The sequence below is a fragment of the Castor canadensis genome, chromosome 18 (assembly GCF_047511655.1).
Source record: "Castor canadensis chromosome 18, mCasCan1.hap1v2, whole genome shotgun sequence".
In the NCBI taxonomy this organism is placed as follows: domain Eukaryota; kingdom Metazoa; phylum Chordata; class Mammalia; order Rodentia; family Castoridae; genus Castor; species Castor canadensis.
Genome location: NC_133403.1, coordinates 39,599,685 through 39,610,996, shown reverse-complemented (window position 1 = coordinate 39,610,996; position 11,312 = coordinate 39,599,685). Strand labels below are relative to the sequence as shown.

The following is an 11,312-nucleotide window of genomic DNA, read 5'->3' as shown; positions in this document are numbered from 1 at the left end:
CCAGGGACTCTGGTAGACTGCTCTCTGTGAGAGGTACATGAGGAGGGCAAAGGGTGACCCCTTGGCTTCACAGTCATCTATCTGTAGTAACAGTGTGTCAAGCGCTCAAGAACAAACCAAGGTTTCCTTTCCTCATGAAAGCGTCTCAAGTTCTTCTGTTGCTGCTGTAACAAACTACTCCAAACTTAGTAACTTAAAACACAAATGAAAGGCTGGAGGCATGGCTCAAGCAGTAGCTAGTGTGAGGCTCTGAATTAAATCCCAATACCGAAAAAAATCAAAACACAGATGTATTATCTTACATTTCAGCAGGTCAGAAATCCAAAGTGAGGCCTCGTGTCAGTGGTTTACGTAATCCTAGCTATTCAGGAGACTTACATCAGGAGGATCACAGTTTGAAGTCAACCCAGGCAAATAGTTCATGAGACCCTATCTCAAAAATACCCAACACAAAAATGAGCTGGCAGAGTGGCTCAAGTGATAGTGCACCTGCTTAGCTCAAGCATGAGGCCCTGAGTTTAAGCCCCAGTACTACCAGAAAAAAAATTATTCAAAAGTGATCTTACCAGAGGAAAGTCAAGATATTGGGTTGGATATGGTTCTTTTTGTGAGTGTGTGTGAGTGTGTGTGTGTGTGTGTGTGTGTGTGTTTGGGTGGATTTGGTGAGACTGGGTTTGAACTCAGGGCTTCATACTTTTTATACTTGCAGAACGGTCGCTGTACTGCTTGAGACACACCTTCAGCCCATTTTTGCTCTGGTTATTTTGGAGATGGGGGTCTCTCAAAGTATTTGCCCATGCTACCCTTGAACAGCAATCCTCCCAATCTTAGCCTGCCAAGTAGCTAGGATTACAGGTGTGAGCCACCAGTGCCCAGCTAGATGTGTTTTTTCCAGATACTTTAGGGGAGATCCATGTTGCCTTTTCCAGGTTCTAGAGGCCACCTGCATTCCTTGACTTGTGGCTCCTTCCTCCATCCTCAAAGGGCATCGTTCCAGGCTGTTTCCATCATCATACCTCCTCTCTAACTCTGAGCCTCTTACCTCCCTTGCTTAAGGACTCATGAATAGGTTGGGTCCCAGCCCTGTCCTGCTTGGGTTGCTAAGGTCTCAGAAATGGAAAGTCTAGTTACTGTGAAGGTGAGAGCCATGGGGCAAGTACTTTTTTAGGTGTTTATAGAACCTTTGCTCTCTTCCAGAAGGCATTAATGACCAGTGGAAGGATGAAGAGTCCAGGAATACAAAGAGGGATCCAATATATCTGGATTATAAGAAATTTAAATGAGATAAAGGTACAAACAGCAAACAGGCTGATGTGACATAAGAGCATAGTTGACAGCACCCTTCTTGACTTTGGAATCACCTCACCAGAACACCACTATGCTTCCCGTCCCTTAATGCCTTTATTTTTAGTTTGGGGTATTTTCTATTGTTTGAAGGTTGCCTTGCAACCTGATTGCCTGAGCAGCAACAGTAGCCAAGAGAGACCGAATATAAACTTTTAAGTCTATTTTCTCAGAGTTAGTACATCAGCGATGGCTTTAAACAGAGTAGCACACGCCCCCGGCTTGCCTCTCCGTGGGGGAGGGGAGAAGGGTGACTGCTGGAGAACATTGTGTGTTCTCTTATCTTCCATACTAGTGGAAGGGGATAAGCACCAGAATGGAAAAACAAAATGTCTAGCTATTAATATACCTAAGTCCTCCACACATGGGCTGACCTTGTTTATTTGCGAAAGGGAAAGACGCTGCTCTCTGGCCTTCAAGAGCGCTCCTGCCAGCTGGGAGGGAACTGGCAGAGATGGTGCCCTCCATAAGGTGAAGAGGACAGGAACCAAGTCTTAGCTTCCTATGGCAAAGAGAAACCTTCAGACTTGTCCCAAGAAAAGTGGCTTTTCTGGCTCAACCTGCCTCAAGCCCAAGCAGCCTTATCCAGGCTGAGTTAAGAAAGAAAGAAAAAACAAGCATGAGAGGAGTTCCTGAAAGAGCCAAGAGTGCCCCACCGCCCCGCCAGACGGGTGACTCCATCGTCCTGTATGCGTCCAACTCAGAACCAGAGAACTGGGCAAGAACACATAGGTTCCTCAGGACAACCATTTATTTGGCAGTAAGGCTTAAAAGGAGCCCTTCCCTGGTCAAAGGGCAAAGCCGTAAAAGGGAAAGGGTCCTGCTTTCATATCTCCCCTCCACCCTACTGTCTGAATGAAGGAGCACCTGGGGTTGGCAGTAATCTTCTAGATGGCTGGTTAATGATAAGCCTTCACCTGGGAAAGAGCCAAAAGGGAAGAGACTCTGTTTGGGGGGCAGGAGCCTGCAAATACCACTGAGCCCCAGCCTGCTGTGTCATGACAGAGGTTCCATGGTGCCTTTGACTGCCTGAAGAGGTCTCTGCTGGCACCCACCAGAATCAGGCTACCTCAAGTCCCTGAGAATGTTTGACCAGCCAGGAGCCCCAGGCAAAGACACCAGCAGAGGAGGGCAGTGTTGGCAGAGCCAGGCAGTCTCCAAGAGCAAACAGGGACAAAGGTCAGTGTACTCACACAGTGCCTCTCCTGTCCTGCCTACCTCTGTGCCACATGCCCTGGGTTGTCCCAACGTTGCTACACTAGTCAGAAATCTGCCATCTCTGTGCCTGCTGGTCACCCATTAACCCCAGATCCAATACCTAGCAGGACACAAAGCCTCAGTGAAGCATTAACCCCAGATCCAATACCTAGCAGGACACAGAGCCTCAGTGAAGGCTTTGGCATTGTGTCTTTACCTGTTCAGTTGGGAGCCAAACGTGTTTGTTACACATGTTATGATGCTATCATGGAAGTATGTATGAGAGGAAAGAATGTTTAACAAAAGCTAGCTCCCCTGCCTATCTGCAAAAGTGGGGATCTCTGTGGAAGCCACAGCTCTTTGGGCATTCTTAGAATCTAACAAGCTCCCTTTGAGATAATTTCTTACACTACCTTTTACTGCCACCCCAGTGTGTTTGAATTTGTCTCTGCTCCAGCAGGTCCAAGTACTCATTGGGTTTCTCTGTGAGAATTCAAACAAGCTGGAGTCTACAAGTTTGCCAAGTGTAACCATGCCTGGCACTGACTTGGCAGGAGAGAGAGCAGGGTAAAGAAGGCTTGGACATTGTGAATCACTGAGGCCCTCACCCACAGCCTTCTTACTGGGACTAGTATCAGAAGGGTGGTTGTTTTTCTTTCTTTCTTTGTACCTGAGAATGGCCTTCAGCCATGGTAGGGGAAATGATGGGGATATACCAGCTAACATCCACCAAGTACTAGTCAGAGCACTCCACATGATTCATTTCAATTAATTTCTACCTGAGACCCCAGAGGTAGTCACAGCACTGACCATTTAAAGCTGAAGATCAAGGCTCAGAAAATTGAGTAACAACTTCTAAGAAGTTGATCTACTGTGTGCATGTGTAATTGTGACTTGTGAGTGCCCTAGTCTGAAAGGACAGGAGGAAAGAATACGAGGCAGATATTTCTGTGGGCCATAGTTGTGTACAGGCTTCTTAAAACTAGAGCCCTCTTGATTTATGTTCCATGGGGCCATTTGAGGAAGTTGTTTAGCTTCTGAGGTGATAGATGAGGGCTGGACTCTTCTGTTTGCAGAGCATGAGTTGGAGGGTAAGTCAGGACAGCATCTGTCCTCTGGTCCCCATCAGGGACTCCACAGGCTGTCGGGGCTATGTTTATATCATTATTTTTAAGGCATTGGTACCAGTACAGCAGCTCTAAGCTCTCTCTTCCTCTAGCTACCCTTCATGTGGAAAGAAGCCAAATGGGAGCATTTTCTAAACCATTTCCCCTTGAGGCAACTGGTTTCCAGCTTGAAACCAAAGACCTGTAATGCTGCAGTCCAGCTGAAGTCTGGCTAAACCCTATTTCTGTAGACACAGCAGGAAGCCATTCCATGACCTGCTGTCAAGCACCCTATCAGCTGACCTGGAGGGGCCAGCTGGTGGGTGAAGCCCATCAGCTCTAAATCTGTACATTTGGGACTGTCATGAGCAGTAGCTTACTGGGAGCAAGGGAACAGGATGCCTGGGATTAGAGGTTTTTACTCAGGGCCTTTTCTAGAAAAGTCTCTTTGGAAAAGGAGAATGGAAAGATCCCTGTCCATTTATAGCAGTGAGAGGGGAGTTTCAGTTCATTTCCTTGCCCCTACCCAACCAGGAGACCACCAGCTGCCTTCAGAGCCATTCATAATGCCCTCATCCTGGGAAAGTCTTCTAAGACTGTACAGTGCTAGGGATGAAGCCTGTCACTCCTGGCTACCTCATAGGCCAGGAGTTTAATGTCCAGCACAGGACCCAGAGTCTGGCTTCATCCTGCTATGCCACCTCTGTCACCTAGGCTACACACAGCCTTGCCCATATTGACCGTGAATTACACGCTATAGCCACAGGTATCAGCAACCTGCTCCCCATGTCCTGATGTCCTTTGGTTAATAAGCAGCTCACATAAAGACACAAAGAATTGTTGCAAGAGGCAGAGAAAGACTGTGGTTCCCTAAATGAAGGCCAGGAAGGCCTGGGCTTGGCTTGGGGCCTTGGTGGCTGTTTCTACTCTCTGCCTTTTGGTAGCTTTCCCCCTGATTATAGAGAAGAGGGAAGCTTGGATCCTCACCCAAAAGCAAGGCAGTAGAGTATCACTGAGAGGCTTCTTGGGGTCTGACGTCCCTTCCTGTAGGAGTATTGGTCTTCTTTTCTAAGAGACTGAAGTTCTGTCCTTCCTTGTTTTAAATCCATTTCTCTAAGAGTCTTAGGTCCCTGCTATTCAAGTACTTACTTCCCACCTTTCCTCTCTCCAGTCTCTGTGAGCTGCCAGGTGGCTCTCTTCCTACCCACCCACTGACCCCCTCTCTTGTACTATGTTTTACCTCTGGGTTTAGTTATGTCTTTGAGATGTTCCTGTGGAAGGAAACTGGGGGGGGGAGGTGCCAGACACCCCCTCAATGTCACTTTGGTTTGACTCCAACCCCACAAAGGGAGCCAGAGCCTCTCCTTGGGCCTGCCCATTGTCAAGGTCTTGGTCACCTTTGAAGCCTCCTACAGGGATCCCCCTTGCCAACGGATCCTTTTCTAAAGGCCAGCAGCATGACATTTTGAATTTGGAAATCCCTAGACAAATATGTCTCACTTAATCCTCCCCAAGTTGGCCCCCAGCGGAGAGGAGATGCTTGCTTAGCCAACTGATCACTAGAGTGCTTGCAGCAAGCATTCCCTTTGTTCCAGTCATTGTGTTAGGGGCTGGGAGTCCAGGGGAAACAAGGTAAATGTCCCTGACCTTGAGGAGCAACCAGACTATGGAGGAAACACACACAGAGTCCTCCCCTCCGTTCCAGATGCCCCAAACCCACCTCTGACTTTCCTAGCCCAGGCTCTCCACAGCCCTTCTCTCTCACCACTTGCCAGCTCTGCAACTAGATTCATTGCTTACTTAAAGCTCAGGCTTCTCATTTTGGAAAGTGGAATTATTAGTAGTACCTACTTCACAGGGGTGATAATGTGGATTAAATGCAATGAAGTATTCATCAGCACATAGCAGGGCCTGGCACATAGGGCTGGCTGTTATTATTTTCCCCTGAAGATAAAGTTTGGTGGAATTAGGCAGGACCAGATTGGGATAACAGCTTCCCCACATACTTACAACTGTGTACTTTAGCCAAAATAATCTCTCCAAACATCAGCTTCATAGGCAATGATAATTTAATTCATAAGAATAAATTAGTTGAAGGGCTGGGGAATAGCTGAGTCATCGAGTGTTTGCCCACCATGCTTGTGGCCCTGGGTTCAACTCCCAGCACATTTCAAAGTCCCCAGTAAATAGCCTGACTTCAGCACATGTAGCCTCTGGGAACTCTGCTGAAGGCTCAGAAGCATCAGAAGCCCCAGGAAGGCAGACTGGGAAAGAAGCCAGTGCCTCCCGTAGCAACTGTCCCCCATTCTCTTGGTTAATCCTTGAAGCTTGACCCTCCTGATTTGGTTCACATTCTGCCCGAGAAGCGCATTTCCTGATAAACTGTTCCCTACCTCTGTCCTGTATACCTCTGTACCAAGTGCCAGGAGGCCCTGGTGCTGTCCACACTCAGGTGTCACCTACCCCAGATGGATATTCAACTCCCCTAATCACTCTCCACAACTCAACCACTCCCTCCTCACTCCCCAGTTCCAGCCTTGTTCCCCCAGCTCCCTAGTCAAATTAAGGGAAAGACAGGGTTTAGATAGGGTTACTAAATATATTTGTGTTTAAGGGATGGAGAAAAAGAGAAGAGTCTGTAGGAGGAGGTAAAGTGTGAAATTCCTTAATGGAATGTTCCCTGAGCCTCCTTTCCCTGCAGTGAGCCCCAGGATCACTATCTGGGAAGAGTGCTCTGTGGCAAAGCGCTTGCACATCTATTATCTCCTAGAGATAGTGGCATAGCGCCCGCTCCCAGAAAGGTCTGCTGAGGCCATTGGGCCCCATGAGCTTGTCTGACCCTGGTCTATATATTTCACAGGACACCTTGGCTCCAAAGCTATGACTCGGCTCTCTGTGGAGCATAACACCCACACAGATGGGCAGCTCACAACTGGAGATCACAGTTCTCCCTACACCAGATTCTTTTGGAAATTTAGATCTCTTAGATTTTTTTTCTAAATTATTGCTATTTAAAAATTACAAAGGGGGGGGGTAAAAAAGAGTAATAGAGGAAATGAAAGTACATTATATACATGTATGAAAATACCACAGTGAAAACCCTTTGTACAATTAATATGCGCTATCAAAAAAGAAAAAAATACATAGATTAAAAAATACAAACTATAAAGGGCTTATTATAGAAACCTTTGAAAATGAACTAAAGTATAAAGAGAAAACAAAAACCTCTCATAGTCCACAACTTAACTACTGGTAATATTTTAAGGTGTGTCCTTTAAATGTTTGTGAAATGCACACATATATTTGTGTATGTGTGTGTTCTCTAGAAAGTAAAATTATATGCACATGTATTGTTTGTATCTTGCTTTTATATTTAGTTTATTACTTTTGGGTTTCAGTTTATCAAAAGTTCTTTTGAAGTATTTTTTTTAAAAGCCTAAGTTGAACCAGGCATGGTGGTACATACTTAAAATCCTAGCTACACGGGAGGCATAGGTACGAGGGATCACTGTCCAAAGCCAGACCATGGCAAAAAAGCATGAGACCCTATCTGAAAAATAAAAAAGGGCCGGGGGCCTGGTTCAAATGGTAGAGCACCTGCCTACAAAGCATAAGGCCCTGAGTTCAAACTCCAGAAACTGAAAAAAAAAAGTATAAATTGGAATTTGTTCTTTATTTAAAAATCATACATGCCCATTGTGAAATAATCATTGCTCAAATATACATAGTCTTATAAGCGAGGAACTTTACTAAAAACTTTGTATGCGTTGTCATATTTAATTCTGACAGCAACTGTCCAAAGTAGATAACTGATAAACTTCTGTTACAGATGAGGATGGTGAGGTGCAGAAAGGTGAAGGAACTTGTCCTCAGCCTCTGAGAACTTAACATGCCCACAGGATTTCACAACATGGACACATGCATTTTTTGGAGCACAATGCCTAAACTAGTGACATTTTTATTTTTTTTTCAGTGCTGGTGACAGAACCTGCAGCCTCTCTCATATGCCACATCTCCAGCCTCCAATGGCCATTTTTAATGATGAAGTAAAATTCTCTATGGATTTATCATGATCACCATTCTCTTTTGTTGGACATTTACATTGTTCTTTTTTTTTTTTTTTTTTTTTGCTATTGTAATCATCATCTTTCCTTAAAATCACCTAGGTTCATGTCTCCTGTTGTTTCTTCAGAATCATTTCCTGAAAGTGAAATTACTGAATCATCGTTTTTTAAAGGCTTGTTGCATGTTACCAAGTGACTTTCCAGAAAGCCAATGGGCACTCCCACGAACAAGCATATGGAAGAGTCTCTCTTTGTGTCTCGTGTCACTGCACTCCACTTCCCCTGTTTAGTTCTTCAATCTAGACCCAGTTATTCTAGGGCTGCATCAGTGAAGGGAAGAATGTTTTCAGATTCAGTATACCCAGCAGATCATCAGTCTTTATGAGAACATATGTCCCAGTTTTAACCCCCATCTCTCTCCCTTTCACCCTGGGCACATGTGTGCTCCTGCAGAATTGCCCCACCTCAGAGGAGAGGTCAGGGTCCAAGGTTTCCCTTCCACCCAATCTGCCATCTCAGGGCATTCTGGAGAGAGTATCCTTTTATTCAGGAAGTAACCCGGCTGAGCCATTAGGCTCATACCCTCTGCTTTCTCTTCCCAGGAAACTTAAATTCCTCTTGTTCTCTGGGGAGTGAGGGAGCAATGAGGCCATAAGAAGGACCTCACTTTCTCATGAGTCCATGACTACAGCTGCCTGGCCTCTCTCCTGACGTTCTGACAGGGCTCCTCCCTTTGAGGAGCCATGCAATCCTTGATGCCAGAGAAGAGTGCACCGTCATCTCCTGTGGGTTGGGTAATTCCCTTCCTCTCCCTGGCACATCAGGGCAGAGGTGCCGCCCAGAGCTGGGGAGAGGCAGGCGCTAGCTGGGCAATCTCAGGCACCCTCGGGGTCCAGAGGAACATGCACAGGAGTTCCTCCCTTCCGGCTCCACATGCCTATCTGGCAGTGTGTCCCTGTGGGTGGGGCTCCTGCAGTGCAATCACCCTATTCTGCCTGGGTTCCCAGGCCACCTAAGGTCTGCTTCCTATCAGGTTGCCCCTCCCACTGTCGCTGGAGAACTTAGGACTCTCCCTTCTGTGGCCTCTCTCCTTGGCCAAACTCCAATTTTTAGCTCCAAATCTTCCCTCTCCACTTGGGATCTTTCTTTCTTTTGGATCTTTGTCCCAGGTGTTGGACACTCAGTTCCAACACCTGGGACAAAGGTTTTCTCTGGGTGGAAGCAGAGGGGACTTAAATCCTTATAGGTTGGGGGTGTGGAGAAGAGAACTTTTCTCAGTCTCTTGACATGACCCCTGTGTGTTTTTACAGCAGCATAGCTTCTTCAACTCTGTTCTTAAATTCAATTCTATCTCAAAAGCCCCCTTTCTGTTATTTTAACATGTCCCACCCAGTTGGGTGGGGCTGTTCCACACCATGAAAATGTTATCACTTGTGAAGGATAGGAATCATGACATGATCAGAAAGCTGAAAATGCAGTACTAAGGCTGACAGAGCATCAATGGCAACAAACATCTGAGTCCATTCTCTGGTAGCTCACCAGTTACAATTAGGGAAAGGTACAGAGCCCATGATTCTGACCCTTAGGGGACCGGATGAGATGAAATTCAGGTGAAGGGCAAATGAATGATTACCAGCAGCACTGTGTGAATTCAGAGGAAGGAACTCTGGCAGACTTGAAGCAACAGAAGGTCTTCATGGAGGCAGTTACTGCAGCTGGAGCTTGAAGGCAAGATGTAAGACATGAGGATGTTCCTTCAGTGAGTGAGAAACAAGCAGAACCACAGAGGTGCAACTCCAGCTCTCTTGTTCAGGAACTGAGGGATCCTTTGAGTTGCTGCAGAACACTTGTACAGGTACTGCGGCAGGCAGAGTTCTACCAGGGCAACAGGACCAACAGGAGATAGGGAGAACAAGACTTATTGCAAAGAATTGGTTATGTGATTGTGGGGCTGACCAGGAAAATGTGAAGTCCACAGGGTAGGCAGTCAGAATGGGCAGACTGGAAACTCAAAGCTGTGTCTATAGGTGGAATTTCTTCAGTGGAGCCTCAGCTCTGCTTTTGATGTTTTTCACTGGATCAGGTCTGCCAGATTATCTAGAATAAACTCCTTAAAGTCAACTGCTTATGAATGTTAATCATCCACAAAATACCTACACTGCAGCAAGTAGATTAGTGTTTGGATAACTGTAGCCGGGCCAAGTGGACCATCACAGGCACTAATGGGAAATGAGAGTGGAAGGAGAGAAGGGAGTCAACAGGGTTTCCAGATCATGAGATTTGCGCCACTCCACATGTGTGAAAGAGGCACCCTGGGTGAATTTGGGGGTATAGGAGCATGGCACAAAGACAGCATTGAATTGATAAAGGGGAAAGTCCTCCTATTAAACTGTCTCTTGTCCTCCTGATTAATTTGGGGAGACAGTCTATTTGTGCTGGCAAGACTCTGAACACTTCTAAAACTTGCCGATAGCCCCCTTCTTTCTTTTTTTATACTTTTGGGTTTTTTTTGGAGAAAGGGTCTTGCCATGTAGCCCATGCTGGTCTCCAACTCTTTATGTAGCCCAGTCTGGCCTCGAACTTGAAATCCTCCTGCCTCAACCCCCTGAGTGCTGGGATTATAGATGTGCTCTACCACAAACAGCTGTACTTTTTCCTTCCTTTTTCCTCTCTCTTTCTCTCTGTGTCATTCTTTACCTGGTGTCAGGAGCTTCCTTTCAATACATGGCAGCATAGGATCTGCTGTGCTGCATAGAACTCTCCCAGAAGTAGGGAGCTTCCCCATGAATGTGTGCTTTGTGAAGATTGAGAGGTGGTCTCACTTTCTCACCACAAACAGTGGAGAGGACTGCCCACATTTAACAGAATGAGCAGAGGCTGGTAATGCTAATACATTTTTATCTTTGTTGTATTTATAACAAAAATTATTTTCTATATAAAGCAAGTGATCCTGATTTTCCTCTTATCACAGTTAAATATTTCCTTTTAAAAATATTTAGGCTTTATTTATTTATTTATTTTATTTATTTACTATGTGCCCCAGGCTGGCCTCAAACTCATGATGGTCCTATTGCCTTAGCCTCAGGAGTGGTAGAATTACTAGCATGTGCCATCACACCTGGCTCATATTTAAGTTTTCAGTATGTACTTATGGAATGGAAAATCTTACATAAATAACAGACAGGTGGCACTTGGACACAGCACAAGTCATGAGGCAAGTGCAAGAGGACCAGAGGCCGAGGAAGCACAGGCCAAATGCAGGATGCAGGAGGATCAAAGATATGTTGATGATTGTTGAAACCACCAGTGGTAAATGGGAGTTCATTTTAGTGTTTTTCTCTACTTTTTTATGTTTTAATATTCTTATAATAAAAAGTATTTTTAAAAATATATGTACCTTAGGCTGTGTAGGGGATAAACCAAGATGGGGAAAGATTTCAGGCAAAAAGATCCAATCAACATGTTTTTACCATACTGTGGGAGTGAATCCTGTTAGCTTTTCCTATTCCCAAATTCTCCACCTTGCTGTCTCTTTGGTAGAACCTTAGGATAAGAGGGAAATAGGTTTTTCATGAGCCTCTTTTAGGGTGATACTAATTTT

At 45.5% G+C, this 11,312-nt stretch overlaps 1 long non-coding RNA gene across 1 annotated transcript; it reads left to right on the top strand.

Moving 5' to 3' along the window:
* Positions 1–7,957, top strand: LOC141418807 (uncharacterized). The gene is made up of 2 exons (XR_012443453.1): positions 1–2,523; positions 7,621–7,957. It is a non-coding gene; the product is annotated as an uncharacterized lncRNA (long non-coding RNA).
* Positions 7,958–11,312: the final 3,355 nt, after the last annotated feature.